Consider the following 17882-nt stretch of genomic DNA (forward strand, 5'->3'; position numbering starts at 1 on the left):
GTTATATAAGTTGTAAAAATGAGTTCAACGACCAATTTAGCTTTTTACCACACGATTTGGCCGTGACCTAACCCGAACATGTAGTAACAAATATATTTTAATCACCTAAAAAAATATTTTATTATTTATTTCTAAAATACCGAATTTAAAATAGACCTACATAAAAAAGGCACTTGACCCGAACTCCCGATGTGAATTCTTTTCCGCTCGAAAATAGGAAAAAGGCAAAATCGAGTTCCAAACGCCTCGGTTTCGTCGTGTCCCGCTCTCGTCCGGCACCTCTGCCTCCCGGCACGAGAACGGCGATTTTAAAGGAGTAGGTGTAGGTGTTACATCTACCATCCACTCTCTGCTTTTGAGATTGGTGAGGCTTTTGACATTTATCTAATATAAAACTAATAATTGAAACACAAGTGAAACTTTTTTAAAACTAAAGTGATACATGGAAAATATTGTGAAACAGTCTGACAAAAAGTGAAACTGATGACATCATTGCTGACGTCACTACGGTTTGTTTCACAAAAATATTAGTGTTTCAGTTATATTTCAATTATGTTTCAAATTTGTTTCACGAATTTGTGAAAAAATTGGTTAGCACATGGCTGACGTCATTGCTGACGTCACTCCGGTAGGTACGGGCGCCTGTAAAAACAAGTTTTCGCTCCCGGCACTCACTTGATAGCCGCCAGGACAACACCTTCCTCTCCCATCAAACCCAACGAAAAATTTCGATCCACCTGAACAAATAAAAGAGAGATGCCCCTGAGCACGGCGATGAATTCGGCGACCATGGCCTCCTCGCTCCGCCTATCCCCCACAGGCGCCCTCGCCTTCCGCGCCACGTCGGGCCGCCGGTCAGTCGCCTCCTGCGCGCCAGGCCTCCGACTTACCAAGCGGCGAGGAAGTGTGCTGAGGCCGTGCAGCGCTCGTCCTACCGCTCCGGCGTCGGACCGCGAGTGGTGGGCGAACGCGTAGTGGGCGACGGAGCTCACCCCGGAGGAGCTCCCCCACGCAGGAAACCGACGCGCCGACGACCGGGCACGGCCGGGACCCGGGAGGAGCTGGACGCAATACGGAACGCCCTCGTCGACGAGCCCCTCCGGCCCGTCCTGCTCGCCCTGAGCGAGATCAGGGACCGCGGCCACTTCTTCCGCTGCCGCAGCTACCATGCAGGGATCATCGCAGGTATTTATGGAAACGCGACTTGATGTTTCTTGGTTATTTTGTACCGATCATGACGTGAAAGCTTCATTGGTTTGTTCGCGTGTGATTCGTACCATTCAACATTGTGTTGACTGTTGAGGCAGCGACTAGCAATGCAAATTCACCTATAATCTCATAAACGCTCAAATATGTCCAAAGTTTTTTTCTCATCATCTTGTCTACAGTACGTATAGAAAGTTCAGAACTATTATTTACTGCCTCTGCAGTAGAAATCAGCTTTGCTGAATTTACTACTCCCTCCGATTCATATTAATTGACTTCAATACGGATGTATCTAGAACTAATATGTATCTAGATACATCCATATTAGAGTCAATTAATATGAATCGGAGGGAGTAGTAATACTTTTTCCTGCCTGATTTCTTTATTAAAAAAAGAGAGTTTCGAAAGGAAAAAAGACAAAAAAATCCTGTCTTAATATATCTGAATTCGATATCGTTACTCTCATTCATCCGTTTTCCGTTGTGATGTCGCTGTTCAGTAATTCAGTTAAAAAAAGAGCAAATTACTGATTAGTTATTTTTAATTTTGCAGGCCCATTGTTAATGATTGCTGGTTTTTGCCTGCTGGGGAAATTAGTACCAATCCTTTTTGTGGATATAATTCTTGGATATATATTCTACAAATTGAGTGTGCTGGCAGCGGAACTGAAAAGGAACGGGAAGTCAAACCATATCTGTGCTCGGATACAGCTTGGTGAGTTTTGGAACTCGAACTATATCGTTTATTTCGTGTCTATTATAGATAAAACAAAAATATCAATTTCTTCTACTCAAGAATCTTGATGTTGTAAATTGGAACACAAAAATAATCTTGTATAACTCATTTGAAACTCTATGACACACAATTTTGCGGGATTGGCCTTTTGAGAAGTGGCAGATACATGCCTATTAGAAAATTTCTAGAGTGCTCAAAGTAATTTGCGTGCTCATTTTTTTATGTGAAGAATCTAAACATATATTTTGAATTGTACTTATGTCATATATTTTATATGGATTCATCCAAACATAAATTATACATATTTTCTAAATTTCATGAGGAGTGCCTTTTTGCTTCCCACAAGTTTTTTGCGTGTTTTCGCCGAATCTTGATGCACCTTTATTTAGTTACTGCAAAGGGTAAACCACTCACAGTTTTCTCCAAGGTAGGCCCTAAATTCCAATCCAGACTGGCTCCAACTCAGTCTTCTTGAAGGAGTACTACCTCCATTTTCTATAAGCCATTTTGGCAAACTATTTTCCTTTGCTATAACGGCTTATATTATGGGACAGAGTGACATTACCTAAGCATTACTCTAAGACGGAATAGCAACATGCGGCGCTCCTGCTGCAAAGATGTCGCGAATGCTCGGCGGCAATGGGTTGTAGTTTAGAGCCGCATGGGAATTAACTAATGGATGTCCAATGACTAAATTACCCATTAATTAAAGACATTAGGTGGATTAGTTCTTCTAATCACAACCTTAAATGTCTCAAATGAAATGAAACGTGCGGAAAGCGTAGAAGCACTCCTCAAATTTCATATGGATCCAATTTTCTTTTTTTTGATAGAATAGGGACCACTCTCCGATTTCATTAACGAAATCACAACACATGGATTCGACTGAACATAGAAAATCTTCTAGTCTAATCTTAAGTGTGCAGATGTATGTTTCTCGGGCTGGGCTCCTCTGCAGTCATGTTGTTACAGCACGGATGCGGTAGCTCGTATATCAGCCGTCCATACTTCCATCCAAAGGTACCAGGAGGAGGCGGCCACTGATGACTACAATATACACTACGCCGGGGCGTCCTCGAGTTCATGTCAGGACGAGTGTGCTTCTTCGTCGTATTATGGAGGCAACATTTCTTGGCCCGCCTGGGATTGATCTCCACTTAGGTCAAAAGTCTAAGCTTGGGGGAGGTATACCGACATCTCACTCATCTATACATCATATTCCGTCGGAACTTTGAATATCCATGTTTTGCTTTCTTTTCTTCTTGTTTAGTTTATTCTGTAGTATCTCTTTTATTGAATCTTAGAAGTTGTTACTACTGTAATCACCTCTCCTTAGCCTATTTTTTGTTTTTATACCATGGATAGCCTCTAATAGGAAGGAGGTAAGAATTAAGGAAGTTGCTGCCCAAAAATAGATTCTGTGTTATCACCGTAAAAATTCGTATTCCCAGCCAGAACGGAAATTTGAGTTGCCAATTTTTAAGCATATGCTCCAGATTGTTATCTAACTTTAGTTAGCTGAGCACTTCTCGATCTGAGCTACAGAACATGTTCGAAAAACTCGATCTTTGCCTGATGTTTTCTTGCCACTAGTTGCATTTGTGTATCTATGTTAGTTTTCTTTCTTTTGTTGTTCTTGCTTTTGTTTCTACTTTCCAAAACATAAAAATACCAAAAATATTTATATTTTTTCTCTTCATTTACTTCTTTAGTTTGTTTCATTTTCTCGTTATGGTTTGTTATTCGAAAATTCAAAAAGATTTTGCTTTGTGTGTTGATTAAAAATCGAAAATTCAAAAATATTTGTTGTTCTTCTTTAGTTTTGTAATGTTGCTGCAAGGTTCAACGGTCTTCCGTGACTTCATTGGAGCTTGGTTATCATTTTATATTATTCAATCTACACAAGTAAAGAGTAATAATGACGGTCACGACAATTCGAGATGTGGTGAGAGGCTGGTATGAACTCTATTTGTTTTCATTTTTGTACATATACTCATTTATGTGGACATGCTTAGTTTGCTTGTGTAAGGTGTATGCTACTTAATGATGCTTAGTAGTTTATGCTCTCTCATGATTTGTTCCAATTTACTTAGTAGGTAACATGTCATATAGATGTTTGCTTGCATCGCTTTATTCATATAAGAATATGACATTCTGGTATCCTCCTCCGAATGCTTCATTTGTATCGACTTGGCACATGCTTAAGCAAGCATAAGACTAAACAAAATTCATTTAAGCCTTGATGATTTATCTTGCCTCGGAGTTCTTGTATTACTTTTATGCTTCCGTTAATTTCTTCTGTCGCAAGCATGATTATGACAGTTACTGCTTTCTTGATTGTCGCTTCCCAATTTATTACTAGCCTTCACTTGTACTGAGTATGATCTCTACTCGTGCATTCAACCACTATAAACCAAAGTGCCAATTGTGTCCACCATATATACCTATATGTGGTATTTCACTACCGCTCCAAAGTGAATTACTTGTGTGCTACCTTTAAAACCTTTAAAATTACCACCTATTTTGTGTTTTGTTTTAGCTCATGAGGAAGTATTAAGTGCTTTATTGTTCTTTCATGACTTCATACCGTGACTAGCATGCATAATGTGCTGGTCCATAATATTGCAAGAAGAGCAAGACAACCAGGTGCCCGTCCCAAATAAAATACAAAATAAACAAACACTGCTCCGTACATTATGTACCGGAGAGATCCCAAATAATGGTGTGCATTGGAGAACTATATGGGAGCCTCTCTTGAGGTCACTATATGAAGGGATATTAAATCATTTAATGCCAGTCATCGTTGACATAGACATGCATACCTCTCAAAAAAAATATTTTCAGCACTCCTATTGCATTTAAAATGTAAAGCTCTAGCACATGAGTAATCTTGCTTCCCTCTCCCCATGGCAATCTTTTACTTTTTATGCTGAGTCACCAACCTTTCTTTGAGAACTTTCTCGAAAGCATAGCTATCATTCTTAGTGGCGAAGAGCCGACATCGAGGTGCCAAACCTTCCCGTCGATGTGGACTGTAATATGCTTGTCCCGGAATAGGATTAATTGTGGTATAACTGTGATGCTTGAATCTTTCGATATTTTTTACTTCTAGTCTTCTCTTGAACTTCAGAGGTGCCCTGGCATTTATGTTTTGCTCCACAAATAAGGGCAACCAAGATACCACTTTATCATATCATGTTATGAACATTGAAATCCGGCAAATACTTATGTTTCATGTTGCTTATTATTGTGTTGGTATCTTTTCATAGCTTGCATAGCTATTGAGTAGGCTTAGTTGCATGCTTCTTATTATGAATTGCCTAAGTATTTGATAATGTAATGAGAATATATACATCATATTAAGCAAATAGGTTCTTGAAAGTTTCTTTTATCGCACTCAGTTGTCACTGAATTGCTTGAGGACAAGCAATAAGCTAACCTTGGGGGAGTTGATACATCCAAAACGTATGTACTTTCCCGAACACTTTTGATGTTGTTTACCCTCTATCTTATGTGTTTTGAATGCAACTAACACATACTGACGTTGTTTTCAGCAGAATTGCTCTGGTGTCTCGTTTTTGTGCAGAAATTCAACTTTGAGGAAAATTCTCGGAAAATATCGCAAAATCCATATTTCACCCGAAGACTCACGGAGCCAGAATACGATACGGAGGGGGGCCACGAGGGGCCCACACCTACCCTAGGCGCGGGCCAGGCTTGGCCACGCCTAGGGGTGGTTTGGCCGCCTCGGCCACCCCCTCGGCCTCTCATCCCGACTATATTAAGCCTCATGACCTGAAAACAGAGGGGAGTTCGACGTTTTTCCATAAAGAGTTCCGCTACTCCACTGCCACCAGAAACCCCAATCCGGGACCAGAAACTTCGTTCTGGCACCCTGCCGGAACGGGGAATTGGAGATCATCGCCATCGCCATCACAGACGCCTCTCCGATAACCATCCATGATTCCCCCATCCATATGTGAGTAATTCCCCGCTGTAGGCTGTAGGGGATGGTAGGGATTGGATGAGATTGTTCATGTAATAGCTATAAGATTGTTATGGGCATAGTGCCTAGTATCCGTTGTTAGTATTTTTTGGCATTGTTGTAACTTGTTATGCTTAATGCTTATCACTTTAGGCCCGAGTGCCATGATCTCAAACTGAACATGTTATTGATTCATGAGCATAATTATTGTTTTGGTCATATCTGCAAGTTGTATACACATATCGTTGTTCGGAACCCGAGGCCCCAACTGACAATTGAGATAACCGGACGAGATGGCTATAACGTGAGGATCACGTGTGTGCATGGAGTGTTAATGTTTTGCTCCGGTACTCTATTTAAAGGAGTACCTTAGTTACCAGTAGATTCTCTTGAGACCCCGCTGCACCGGGCTGGTAGGACAAAAGATGTCATGCAAGTTCTCACTGCGAGCACGCACGACTAAATACGAACACACGCATATGGTTACTTTATACTAGAATGCTTTTATCATTGTACCTGCAAATGCCCACATTTGCTATTATATGAACTATCTCCATGCAGCGCCCGTTCATCCATCCCTGTGCCTACAGTATTTTAATCCTGTTGTCTAGTACAATCATCACTACTGCCATTTTTATTTCATTACTGTTGTTACTACGGTTATACAACTATTACTACTGCTGTTGCGAGCAAGTCTATCTTCAGGTGCAGGTGAATTGACAACTCATCTGCTAAAGCTTATAAATATTCTTTGACTCCCCTTGTGTCGAATCAATAAATTTGGGTTTTACTTCCCTCGAAGAGTGTTGCGATCCCCTATACTTGTGGGTCATCAGCGTTGCCCCGAGGCTCGGCTATGTCACTTCTCGTCTCCTTCATAGCTCCTTGTCTTAGCATCCTCTCCCTGCAGCTTTGTCTCTTCATGACTGGTGCCGCGGCCGGCGGCAAGGCTTCTCGTGGTGTGCTCGACGCAGCGTTCGGGTGGGCTCTGGTGTTGGCTCAGTTTGGCAGTCTGGTTCCTAGTCCCGTCTCTGCTCTGGGTGAGGGTGTCTCCATAGGCAGCGGTATGGCGCTCTTCAAGCCAGGGCGAGGGGGCATGGGTCCCTCTCTGGCCATGGAAGAGCATGGACAGTCGACGACTCACCCTCTTGGTCCAGCCGTGAATTCTCCCAAGCAAAGCCAATGATCCCACCCCAAGTTTCCCCTTTCCCGCTCCCTGGTGCTTCGATCGTGTTGGAGGGCTCCACAGGCTTCAGCTAGTTTCTAGTTTACCTTATGTTTGCTAGTGTTTGTGTGAGTTGTAAGTTGTTCTTCAGCATCTTTGTAACCTGGCCGTGTGACTTTATTAATTTAAAGCTGGGCACTTTGTGCCTTGTGTTTAAAAATATTTAAGAACATAGTACATGATAGATGAGTTGTCATCCTCCTAGGGGCTAGGGTGGGTGCGTGGGGATAGATTTTCGCTTTGCAGTTAACTGTAAATATGCGGAGGCTGTCTCGCTTGGTGATTCAGCCTTCGGGCAGCAGATGGTTTTCATATTTCAAGCAAAGTTGTGACTGCAAATCTGTGTACTATCTCTCATGGGTTTTGGACCGAAGAAACTATGATAACAACATTTTTAAGACGGGAGGCTCAAAGTGAATCTGGCTTTGAATTAACAAAGCCATTAGGAGTAACAACTTACAAACACAAAGGGGATGCCAGCTTCACTTTGCAAGAAGAATGAACATCAGAAGACAACAAAGCTACAAGACAACGAGCAAATGAAGCACTAAACGAAAGTAAGTTCCCTGAACTAGAGAGCCTCGTCTCTTGTTGCACAAAAGAAGCATTGAAACAGTCCACACCAACAAACTTCAAGCACACCAACACCACCGCCACCGGGAATCGACGTCGGGCATGCAATCTAGTGGGACTCAGGAATCAAAGGAGAGGGCTTCAAACGATGCCTCCAAGAAGATAAATGACGCCCAAAAGCGTCGTCGTCGTTGCTAGTAGAGTTCAAGAACCTGCAAAGCTTTCGCCAAATCCCCATACCTCCACCCATATAGCTTGACCATGTCACCGATCAAACACCAGAAAACAACCAACAGCATAGGAAGAAATCACAGGTATCTCACGAAGCCTAACACCAATCTGGAAAGCCCCCCTAGGAAGAAACAGCATTAGGAAGTAACAACAACTTTAGCAGCCCACGAGTAGTACATAAGCATGATCATAATAGACATATCGATGAACTAGTAGTACAGTAGTATATTTTTGCTAAACCTCTGATGAATGCTACGTTGCACAATGAATCATTTATCAGAGCTACCTCTTTTTATCCTGGTACAGTATACACCATGTGTCAACATGTCCCTGATTGACACGTCATACCCGTAGGCTGAGCCCACCAACTAATCGTGCAATAACCGATCAAGATCACAGGAAAATACACCTGTTACAGATATAATGCCTAAGTCCAACTAAAGGCAAGAACAAACACTAAAGAAGAAAAACCTGCAGTGGTAACGCTATTCTAGATCCATTTCGCTGTCCGTGTGACACTCTATATGTACCATGTTTCACGTATCCCTGTATGAACAACTTCATCTCACTCAAACTTCTCGATGTATGCTCAGCTTCACCCGTCCTTGCTATTAACAGTAAATGTATCTCAATCAGCGCTGGTTTCTGAAGCATTGCCTGTAACTGAAGCACGGCCAGTATCGGAAGCACCAATGGTAGCCGAAGCACCACCGGTATCTGAAGGAGCACTTGCCTCTGAGGGAACGCCAGCATCAGAATTAGCATTGGTATCTGAAGAAGCACCTGTATCCTTGTTTCTGTCAGCAATGGAACTGTCAACTGACTCCTTGTACATTGCAATGAAGTAGAGCACCAGCTCCGAGAACTCCTTGGTCTCCTTGATTGTACTGTAGAGAGACTTGCCAAAGAGCAATGACATAGCTGCTGCAGCAACAACCTTCTTAGGGAGCTTCACTCTGTTAGAAATGAATTCGGACTTCTGTATCACACCTGCAAGATACACTGCAAGCTTCGCTGCAACCACCACACAACCAACTGCAGTGTGGAACTTAAATTTTGCCTTTGCTGCGATGATGAGATAACCGAGAGAAATATGTAGCTTCCGCTTCCACTTTGGTTCCTCTGTTTTCTTGTCCGTGACAGTGCCATTGGTCTGCACTGTGCATCGGTTGACATATCCATGCGAAACTGTCCGGGCAGAAGTCCTAGGGAAATGCTGCAATTTTCAGAAACATCTGTTAAATCTCTAGCCAAGGATATATCAATTCATCCATTAAAAAGTCCATTTCAGAAGATACATGCAAAAGAGATGCCCTGGATTGTGAGCATGTTTCAGTTCACTGTCAGAAATTGTAAATTTTGTGGTGTAGTAGCATTACTAATAAATTCAAAGACACTGAAGAATTAACCAAAATCCTAGTTTTGAAGTTCCCATTGAACTTTGCAGATGTATGTAACCAAATTCTTCTCAGGAATCAACCAAAATCCTAGTTTTGAAGAATCGACCAAATTCTCCATTACATTCGTTCAACCATTGTGGCTGTGTTAATTTTCTTGGCCACGGCAAATCCAATAACCAGCTACTGCACTTGCATTTGCATACGCACAGAATTCAGTTGCTTGTCAGCAACAAATACCTAAACGTGCCCAGGGATGAACTATTAGCTGTCCTAGACAGAATTTCTACAGATTCCGCATCAAAATCTACAGGGAGAGTAACGTCCCATGCTCTGAACCAAATTTTATGTTGCAATGTAATACCTATCAGTATCAAAGATTACTGGAGAATGAAACAAGTCCTACTAGTTTTGACGTTTCCATGGAACTCTGCAGATGTATGTACCAACATAACCAATAAAATTCATCCAGATTCATTGTACCATTGTGACTTTGTCAATGTTCTTGGCAATGGCCATCCTAGTAACCAGCTACTGCACTTGCATTTCAGAGATAAATAATTTAGTTTCTTCTCAAGAAAATATCACTAAACGGGCCTATAGATGAAAAATTAGCTGTCACAGAGAGAAGTTTCTACATGTTTCCCACCTAAATTTATACACACAGTAAAGTCCTATCCTCTGAAACCAAATTTGAGTTGCAGCATCATTATCAGTCAAATCAAAGACATTGAAGAATCAAGCAAGTCCTACAGTACTAGCTTTGAACTTTGCATGGAACTCTGCAGATGTATGTACCAACATAACCAATAAAATTCATCTAGATTCGTTGCAACATTGTGAGTTCGTCAATGTTCTTGGCAATGGCCATCCTAGTAACCAGCTACTGCACTTGCATTTCAGAGATAAATAATTAGTTTCTTCTCAGGAAAATATTACTAAACGGGCCTATAGATTGTTGGGTAATCTAGCCTCTCCTCAGTTTTTAGGTGTCAATAAGCATAGTGTCTCTGTCAGTAGTTTCAGTTAGTTCAGTTAGCGTCAGTTAGCGACGTTTGGGTCTTAGCCGTCGGTGACCAAGTCTTGGGATGGCAGGAGTTTGTTAGCTGACCGGTTCCAACGTCAGGTAGTGGTCTCTACCCTCAACAGCACGATCAAGTCGTGGGATGGCACGATTTAGTAGGATCGTGGAGCGGGGTTTTAGCTCGCGTTGTTGAGTTTGTACTTCAGAATAAAAGGAAGAAGTAAAACCAGAAAAGCCGTACGTTGTACGCGGCAACAACTCTTGTCTCTGCTCGTTTGTGTTCTTGCGTTGATCGAGTAGGAGATTAGGGCCACAAGTGGTATCAGAGCCTAACCCCATGGTTGGGACTCCGCCGCCGGCACCTCAAGCGCCGGCAGATGCAGCGGCTGCAAGCGCCGCAGCAGCCAGGAGCCCTCTTCGCACGCGCTCGCAAAGCCGTGGACGAAGCAGGGGAAGGAGGAGCGGTGGCGGCGAGGTGGTTGTGCGGGAGACGATCGTGCGGGACGGTGGCAGCGGCGGCTCCACGTCCTGGCCGACACTCACCAAGACCAACTACACGGAGTGGGCAATCCTGATGCGCGTCAAGCTCCAGGCCGCGGGCCTGTGGGAGGCTGTCGACGCGGACGACGCACCGGAGCGGCAGGAAAGGCAGGCGCTCGGCGCCATCCTGAGCTCGGTGCCATCGGAGATGGTGCAGCTCCTCGCTGCAAAGGACAACGCCAAGGTCGCCTGGGACACGATCAAGACGATGCGCGTCGGCGTCGATCGCGTCCGCGAGGCGCGCCGCCAGAAGCTCCGGAAGGACTTCGACAACCTGGCGTTCAGGAGCGGGGAGAACGCCGAGGACTTCTCCATCCGCGTCTCCAGCCTCGTTACTGAGCTACAGTCCTTGGGCGACACCACCTCCGAGCTGGACGGCGTGTCCAAGATCCTGCGCGTCTCCCCCAAAAGGTACGCTCAGATGGCTTGCTCGATCGAAACCTTGCTTGACCTGAAGGAGCTCACGATCGAGGAGCTGAGCGGCCGGCTGTCGGCGTCCGAGGGACGCGGCGAGCCAGAGGCCGACGCTGGCGACCGCCTACTTCTCACGGAGGAGGAGTGGCGGGCACGCGCTGCTGAACGCCAACCCGGCAGTGGATCCGGCGGGAAGCAGCAGCGCAAGGACCACCGTCAAGGTGGTGGGAAGGACGGAGCCCGCAGCGGCCCATCCAAGGACGACAAATGTCGTTACTGCGGCAAGAAGGGCCACTGGGCTCGCGATTGTCGCAAGAAGAAGAGGGACCAGGGTGCGCAAGCACACCTGATCCAAGGGGAAGACGAAGGCGACCCCGTCATGCTGCTGGCCGAAGTGGTGCTCGATCCAGTACCTGCCGCCCCTGTGCTGCCAAGTGCCACGATGGCACTGGCGGTGGAGGCGCCGCCAGCGGCCCATGTCGCGCCCGCTGCACCGGCGCGCGAGCTGGTCTTCCTCAACGAGGAGAAGGCCAAGGTCGTCCCAAGCAACGACGGCGGCGCCGCCGATCCCGTGTGGTTCTCGGACACTGGAGCGTCCAATCACATGACTGGTGATCGTTCAGCTTTCATGGAGCTGGACGAGGCGGTGCGCGGCAGCGTCAAGTTTGGGGACGGCTCCGTCGTTCAGATCATGGGGCGCGGGACAATTGCCTTCTCCATCGATGGAGGAGCGCACCGCGTCTTCTCGGATGTCTACTACATCCCGCGGCTCAGGAGCAGCGTCGTGAGCCTCGGCCAGCTGGACGAGCTCGCCTGCGACATACGGATCAGGTACGGGACGCTCACGATCCACGACAGGCGCGGCAACCTCATCGTCAAGGTCCGGCGCGCGCCGAACAGGCTGTACAAGCTGACCCTGCGTCCTGTGGTGGGCACCTGCCTCGCCGCACGCCACGACACAGCGTCTTGGCGGTGGCACGAGCGCTTCGGCCACATCCACCTCGATGCCTTGCAGAAGATGGGGCGCGAGGGCATGGTGCGCGGGCTGCCAGCGGTCGAGCCAACAGGGGAGCTGTGCCAGGCATGTCTTGCCGGCAAGCAGCGGCGCACGCCTTTCCCGCAGCAAGCAAAGTTCAGGGCGGAGGAGCCACTCGAACTGGTGCACGCAGACCTGTGCGGAGCCATCTCCCCTCCCACACCAGCTGGGCGGCGCTACTTCCTTCTCCTCGTCGACGATTACAGCCGCTACATGTGGCTCACGTTGTTGGCCACGAAGGACGAAGCAGCAACTGCCCTCAAGCGCTTCCAAGCTGAAGCGCAGACGGAGGGGCGCTGCAGGCTCCGGACGCTGCGCACGGACCGCGGCGGAGAATTTACCTCGGCGGCGCTCGCTGCCCACTTCGCGGACACTGGTGTCAAGCGACACTTGACGGCACCATACGCGCCCCAGCAGAACGGCGTGGTGGAGCGTCGCAACCAAACCGTGGTGGGCATGGCGAGATCCATGATGAAGGCCAAGGGCATGCCCAACTACTTCTGGGGAGAGGCGGTGAGCACAGCAGTGTATGTGCTGAACCGCGCCTTCACCCGCTCAGTAGACGGGATGACCCCGTACGAGGCTTGGCACGGGACGAAGCCCTCCGTCGAGCACCTCCGCGTTTTCGGCTGCGTCGCGCATGTCAAGAACGCTCGCCCACTCCTTCGCAAGCTGGACGATCGCAGCACGCCGATGGTGTTCATCGGCTACGAGCATCGGATCAAAGGCGTACAGGGTGTACGATCCCACCACTCGACGCGTGCATGTGACACGCGACGCCGTCTTCGACGAGCTGGCGAGCTGGAGGTGGGAGGAGAAGGACGGCACGCCAAGCACGTCACAGGACTTCGTGGTGGAGTATGTGGTCACCACGGAGTCGCTGCCATCTGCGCCGCCGGAGCCGGCGCACGCTTCGGAGGAGCACCGCGGAGGCGAGGACCCCTACAACTGGGAGGACCCAGGAACTCCGGCCACGCCTCCACAAGCTCAAGAGGCACACGAGCACCCCGTTGAGCTCGCCACGCCTCCCCTGGTAGCTGATCCGGAGCTCCTCGACGCAGCGGACGGTGGCGAGCCGCACAGGTATCGCCGCGTCACTGATCTGCTGGGACCAGGGCTCGTAGCCCCTGGACTCGCCGAGCGCCTCCTGCTCACCACGCCGGAGGAGCCGTCGTGCGTAGCTGAGGCGCTGAAGGAGGAGTGCTGGACCAAGGCCATGGCAGAGGAGCTCACCTCCGTCGAGGAGAACGAGACGTGGGCGCTCGTTGATCTTCCAAGAGGCCACCGCCCAATTGGGCTCAAGTGGGTGTACAAGGTCAAGAAGAACGAGCATGGCCAGATCCTGAAGCACAAGGCCCGGATCGTGGCAAAGGGCTACGTCCAGAAGGAAGGGATCGACTTCGACGAGGTTTTCGCGCCCGTCGCTCGTCTCGACTCCGTCCGCCTCCTTCTTGCTGTCGCTGCACAGCAGAAGTGGGAAGTGCACCACCTCGACGTGAAATCTGCCTTTCTCAACGGCGAGATCAAGGAGGAGGTGTACGTGACACAGCCGCCCGGGTTCGTTCGACACGGACAGGAAGGCAAGGTGCTTCGCCTGAACAAGGCGCTGTACGGGCTGCGACAGGCTCCACGCGCTTGGAACGCGAAGCTGGATCACAGCCTCGCCTCGCTCGGCTTCGTCAAGTGTCCGTCAGAGCACGCCGTGTACACTAGGGAGAAGCACGGCCAGCGGCTGCTCCTTGGCGTGTATGTCGACGACCTCATCGTCACGGGCACGGCCACGACGGAGATCAAGGCCTTCAAGGAGGATATGGCCAAGCTCTTCAAAATGAGTGACTTGGGTCTGCTCTCCTACTACCTGGGAATTGAGGTAAAGCAGGCGCCAGGGCACATCCAGCTGAGCCAGGCCGCTTATGCGCAGAAGCTGCTCGATCGCATGGGCATGGGCGAGTGCAACCCGGCGGCCACGCCCATGGAGCCGCGGCTGAAGCTGAGCAAGAAGGGCAGCGGTAAGGCAGTGGATTCCACTCTCTACCGCAGCGTCGTCGGCGGCCTACGCTACTTGGTGCACACACGCCCCGACCTATGCTTCGCGGTGAACTACCTCAGCAAGTTCATGGAGGCACCCACCGGCGAACACCGGAGCGCGAGTCAAGCACCTGCTCCGCTACGTAGCTGGCACCAAGACTCTTGGGTGCGTCTACGCACGCCAGGAAGGAGAAGAAGCTCGGCTCGTCGGCTACAGCGATGCCGATTGGGCTGGCGACGTCGACGACAGGAAGAGCACAAGTGGGATGTTGTTCTTCTACGGCAAGTGTCCCATCTCCTGGCAAGCAACCAAGCAGAAGATCGTCGTGCTCTCGACCTGCGAGGCTGAGTACGTCGCTGCCACCGGAGCGGCGTGTCAGTGGCTCAAGCGGCTGCTGGGTGAGCTGCTTGGCCACGGCGACGGCATCACTGAACTGCGCGTCGACAACAAGTCAGCGATCGCGCTGGCCAAGAACCCGGTCTTTCACGACCGAAGCAAGCACATCCAGATTCGCTATCACTTCATTCGTCAATGTGTGGAGAATGGCGACATCGACATTCAGTTCATCCGGACTGAGGCACAGCTCTCAGACATCATGACCAAGTCACTTGGGCGAGTGCGACTCCAGGAGCTGCGCCAGCACATTGGTATGGTCAAGGTGACTGAAGTCTAGATTAGGAGGAGATTGTTGGGTAATCTAGCCTCTCCTCAGTTTTTAGGTGTCAATAAGCATAGTGTCTCTGTCAGTAGTTTCAGTTAGTTCAGTTAGCGTCAGTTAGCGACGTTTGGGTCTTAGCCGTCGGTGACCAAGTCTTGGGATGGCAGGAGTTTGTTAGCTGACCGGTTCCAACGTCAGGTAGTGGTCTCTACCCTCAACAGCACGATCAAGTCGTGGGATGGCACGATTTAGTAGGATCGTGGAGCGGGGTTTTAGCTCGCGTTGTTGAGTTTGTACTTCAGAATAAAAGGAAGAAGTAAAACCAGAAAAGCCGTACGTTGTACGCGGCAACAACTCTTGTCTCTGCTCGTTTGTGTTCTTGCGTTGATCGAGTAGGAGATTAGGGCCACATAGATGAAAAATTAGCTGTCACAGAGAGAAGTTTCTACATGTTTCCCACCTAAATTTATACACACAGTAAAGTCCCATCCTCTGAAACCAAATTTGTGTTGCAGCATTATTATCAGTCAAATCATAGACATTGAAGAATCAAGCAAGTCCTACAGTACTAGTTTTGAACTTTGCATGGAACTCTGCAGATGTAGTATCTACCAACATAACCAATAAAATTCATCTAGATTCGTTGCAGCATTGTGAGTTCGTCAAATTTCTTGGCCATACCCAATCCAACCAGCTACTGCACTTGCACTTCAGAGACAAATGATTCAGTTTCTTCTCAGGAGCAAATTACTAAACGTGCCTAGAAACGAGCAATCAGCTATCATAGATAGAAGTTTCTACATGATGCACACCCAAATTTACAGATACAGTAACGTCCCATGCTCTGAAACCAAAAGATATGTGGGATTAACCAACTTCATTGCAACGTGACAGCGGACATAGTTTACAGGGTTGCAGTTTTGAAGCTAAACACTCATACCACGACATAAATGAAGATAATTCTGTTATAGCCAAGGCTATGGCCGGATTGCAACACAACTGTTCCAGAATCGTCAGCAGTCTAAAGTCTAAACTGACGCAATATTATTATCAGTTAACTGAACAGTAGAAGACACAATATATCGATCTCATGACAATATCTAATTGATGAACCGAACAACACTTGTCCAACAACAGCAGCAACATATGTAGACTGTCGTCGACGAAGCAGTCATCACACATCATTGCAACAGGAAAATGTAATCCACGGGAATGGATTGAGCGACTTACCATGGGCATGGGGAGCGACGGGCGGAGCATAGGACGTGAGCGGTCGCAGGACGGCTGAAGCAGGGTGGGCGCCCGGGACGAGGCCGTGCCGCCTGGGTACGAGTGGCAGACCATGGAGAGCCCCCGTCGGAGGCAAACCTGCAGGCCCTGGACGCGCGCGTCCTGCGCCGCCGCGAAGGCTGTCGTGGCTGGAGGGGGCGCGTCCATGGGGAAGGCGAGGGCGACGGCGAGACCGTCGTTGGATGATGTGAGGGCGCCCGAGGTGATGGGGAAGCAGAGGGCGACGGAGCGGTCGTCGGTGTGGAACCCTAGGCCCCGCGCGGTGAGGGTGCGGCCGTCGGTGTGGAACCCTAGGCCCCGCGCGGCGAGGGTGCGGCCGTCGGTGTGGAACCCTAGGCCCCGCGTGGCGAGGGCGAGGGCGCGGCCGCGGGCCTCCGCGGCGGCTCCGGTACGGAGATGCTCCCGCAGCACCTCGCGCGCCGGGGAGAGGGCGGCGAGAGAGCATGCGCGGGCGACCACGTCGCGTCCAGCAGAGGCGGGCTGCAGACCTGGCGGTGGCGGTGGCGGCGCTGCTGGGTACATCCGTGCCGGCAGGGCCGCGGCGCGCGCCGTGAGCGGCAGGGCGAGCGCGAGCGCGACCGCGCGTGCATCCATAGCGCGGGGGAGGGAGGGGTGCTCACGATCCCGGCGGGGAGGGAGGGCGCGGCGCGGCGCGGTTGTCCGGGACGGGATACGGCGGAGGACGAGCGAGCGTAGCCGTGGAGGGGCAGCGGGAATCGGGGGAATTTGGATTTGGTAATTCGCTGTCAGGCCATACATAAACCCACTTCACCTCCCGTTCGGTTTCACATGACAGCAGGCAGCCGTCTTGTTCTCTCGTTCCTTAATCCCTGAGTGAAATCATTTGCGGATGAGTCCACAAAATGCACTGGATTTAATTGTCATACAAATCATGTACACTACTGTCATAATGTAGTAAGGGTTAGGACATCTCCACTCGTGCCCCCGATACGGCATCCGGCACATGGCCTTGTGGGCGCCGACGCCACTACATCCTGTCGGGGGTTCCTAGCCACAACCTCCACATGGATTTGACAAATTCGAACATAGATATCGCAGTCACATAGTTTTGGCGCATGTAAACCGATCACATAGTCTCGATGATCACATCATCGCAAAAATCGTTGTAAATCAATGTCTAGCAAGCAGAAAATGGGCGCACGCTTCTTTCTAATATTTTAGATAGAAGAAACATGGCCGGCATTACATAGCTGCGGAAATCAAAGGACGGGATCATCCACCGGGGTAGAAGGCACCTCCTCCGGGGTTGCCGATGGCGGAGTAGCCGCCGCCGGTGAAGCCTCGATCGCCGGTGGGCAGTGGCGGAGCCAAAACTTGAAGACTTTGTTGTCATTTCAATATGTGTTGTCAAATACATATATTTTACTAATTTTAAATTTTTTTGCATGATTTATACTAGTATACAAAGGTTTTGCCAAAAAAAATTGGATTGTCAATTGACCACACTGGTTTCAATATGGCTCCCCCACTGCCGATGGGGTCTCTACCGGCGTCCGAGTCGAGGTCACCCATGGTGTA

Source organism: Lolium rigidum, chromosome 7 (genome assembly GCF_022539505.1).
Source record: "Lolium rigidum isolate FL_2022 chromosome 7, APGP_CSIRO_Lrig_0.1, whole genome shotgun sequence".
In the NCBI taxonomy this organism is placed as follows: Eukaryota; Viridiplantae; Streptophyta; class Magnoliopsida; order Poales; family Poaceae; genus Lolium; species Lolium rigidum.